Source organism: Desmodus rotundus, chromosome 6 (assembly GCF_022682495.2).
Source record: "Desmodus rotundus isolate HL8 chromosome 6, HLdesRot8A.1, whole genome shotgun sequence".
NCBI lineage: Eukaryota > Metazoa > Chordata > Mammalia > Chiroptera > Phyllostomidae > Desmodus > Desmodus rotundus.
The window spans coordinates 156396897-156399885 of NC_071392.1; positions in this window are offsets into that span (position 1 = coordinate 156396897).

Here is a 2989-nt window from a genome sequence, read left to right on the forward strand (position 1 = left end):
ATAAAATTAGGTCTGTAGAAACCCTAGCACAGTGCCTGACACATAGCAGGTACTTAAAAATGACAGCCACCACTATGAAATGCTACAGTTACTATGGCAAGACTGATAAAGACCAATAAGACCAGTAGAGGGAAGGCGGGGGAAGATGTGAAAAGGATAAGGAGAAGAGTTCATTTCAATAAAAACCCTCTCGAGTCACCCAAACAGTACGTTGGAAAGCTTGGATTTAAAACCAAATCCGTCTCATGTCTTTTCACTGTACTGGGAGAGGCAAGGGTCACAAGTGAGAAGGCGGACGGACAGAAGGCACTGTCTTCCAGGAAGCTCTCGACAGTTCAAAAGAGACTCAGGAATATGTATTAGTTATGTCAGTGCCTCACAAATTACCCCAAAACTCAGTGACTTAAACCAATAGCCCTTTATTTCTCTCACAGTTTCTGAGGGTCAGGAATTCCGGAGTGGCTGGGCTGGGGAGTTCTGGCATGGGGCCCCTTGTGAGGTTGCACTCAAGGTGTCAGCGGGGGCCTCCATCTCATCTGAAGGCCCGTCTGGGGCTGGAGGACCCACCTCCATGATGGAATGGTCACATCGCTGGCAAGCTGGTTCTGACTGGTGGCAGGACACTCCCCTCCCAGCATGGCTTCTCTGGAGGGCTTGAGTGCTCCCACAATATGGCAGCCAGCCTCCCCCAGATGAGTAACCCAAGAGAGCAAGGTGGAAGCTGCAACGTCCATTGTGATTTAGCCTCAGAAGTCACACACCATCGCTCCCGCAGTATTCTATTGGCCACACAGACCAGCTCTGACGCCGGGTGGGGGGACACTACAGCGGGTATGCGTGCCAGCAGGGAAGATTGCCTGGGGGTAGGGACCATCTAGGAGGCCACCTACCTCACGGTGATCCCTAGCTCAACCCACCTGCAGCTCTTTGTCCAGCCTCTAGTCAGCCAACGCTCCTCATTCATCCATCCACTCAGCAAACGTTTCCCCATCCCTTTCTGTCTTCGGCAAGCCCTTTCCCGGGGGCCTCCCCATGGTCAAACACTGGCTAAGCGCTGCCTTTCAGACCTGAGTCGGGCATGCTCACGGGAGCTCAGAGTCCAGACATGCACACCAACGTCCCACAGAGCATCATGAGCAAACATCTGGGTTTTTTCCAGACAGACCTGGTCGCAAGACAGACTTGTTACATTGAAGCCACTTGACCTTGAGCACATTATTTTACCACTTAGGACCTCCATACAGAGATAATAATATCTGTACTGCCCAGTTATTGCAACAAATGTATCAAAGTGCCCGGCATATAGCAAGTTCTTAAGAAATGATGAATAATAGTATTAATACTACTACTGTAAATAAACAGAGATTGCACTTGCACACCTGGACAGCAAACCCACCTAGGCCTCCCCTGCCCCTCAAGAGAAGGCTGGGCTCTTGGACCCCAAGGCTGCCACTTTCTCCCACAGGCCCAGCAGAGCCCTACTGTGGCTCTGACAGCCCTAGGCTCCCTGCCTGCCAGCCCTAATCAGCAGCTCCTGCCGAGACCTCAAATTGATTTGCCATCATTTAGCTGGGAAGCAAGAGCTCTTCTTGACTTGCGGCCAAAATCTATTCTGTAAGAGCAAAGTAATCGCCTCCTTGGCGGGTGTCTGGAGAGTGTGATAGAGACCTAGGACAAAAAGTCTCCATCCACCACCCAGATTCCAGCCTCGCTGTGGCCCGCCCCTCCTCTGGCTCCCTCCTCCTACGTGTGTGGGCTGCTGTGTGTGTCCTCACCGGGCAGCAGGTGCCCCTCGCTTCATGTGGTCTAATGGAGCAAGTGGCTCTCAGACTGCAGCAAATTAAATAACCTGGGGATCTTTTAAAGATACTGATGCCTGGCTCGGGCCCCCAGGCATTCTGATTCAATTGGTTAGGGTGCACCCTGGGCAACCAGGTCCTTATAAGCTCTCTGGGTGGCTCAAATGGTCAGCAAAGTTGGAGAACTGCCAGTCTTAGTCCCACCTGGTGCACGTACCTCCACGGTAGTCATTTAGTCACTTGATTGTTTACTGAACACCTACAATGTGCCAGTTCTAAGAGATGGAGAACCCACAGAGAACAAAATCATTGCCTTCAAGAAGTTGACACTCTAGTCAGAGGCAGACAGTAAACAAAAGAATAAGTAAAATATTTAATATGTTAGATGAGAATAAGCGCTTTAGAAGTCACATGTGGCCAGAATCACTTTTAGATCATGCCCGAGTCACACACACCAGCTGCTAGCATCTGCCCCGTCTACTGCTGACTAGCGTCCAATCCCCACCCTAGGCCCAGACTGTCTTCACCTCAGCCACACGGTGACAACAACTCACACCATGACCCCACCCTGGCCACACGCTAAGCACTGGCCCTGAGCACAGTCAGGTTTAACCCAATGGCACCCTAAGTCTTGGGCACCCTAAGTCTTGGTAGTCCCTGGCCACTTGCTCAGGCCCCAAATTCTCCCATGAACCCAGCACTCTGTATGGAAAATGAAGCCTCACTAGTCCCACGGCAGATCCCAAATTTGGCTGCACTCCCCACAACTTCCCCTGCAGAAAACCCACCATGGTTTTCACTACGAGTATCTAGAGGCACAAGAAAACAGATGGGTGAAACAGATGGGGAAGGCCTCCAAGTGGTAAGGTTGTTGATGCTGCAAAGTCCCTTAGAGAGCATCCCACCTTACCCCCTCAATTTACAGCCAGGCCCAGAGAAGTTAATAAGTCACTTTCTCAAGGTCATATGGCAAGTCAGCAGCCAAAACAAAGTCAGAATTTGGGTGTCCTTTCAATCCAGTGCACCTCAGCTACCCTGTCCTGCCTCCCCAAGACAGCTCAAGGGAACATCACCTGCCTGGTGGAACAGCCCCCAGAATTTCCTTCAGGAACCCACTTTTCCCTGTTCTCTCACCACAGTTTAGGTGCAATCCAATCCGCTCAGCACCGAGTGTTCCCTGGCCCTGTGAT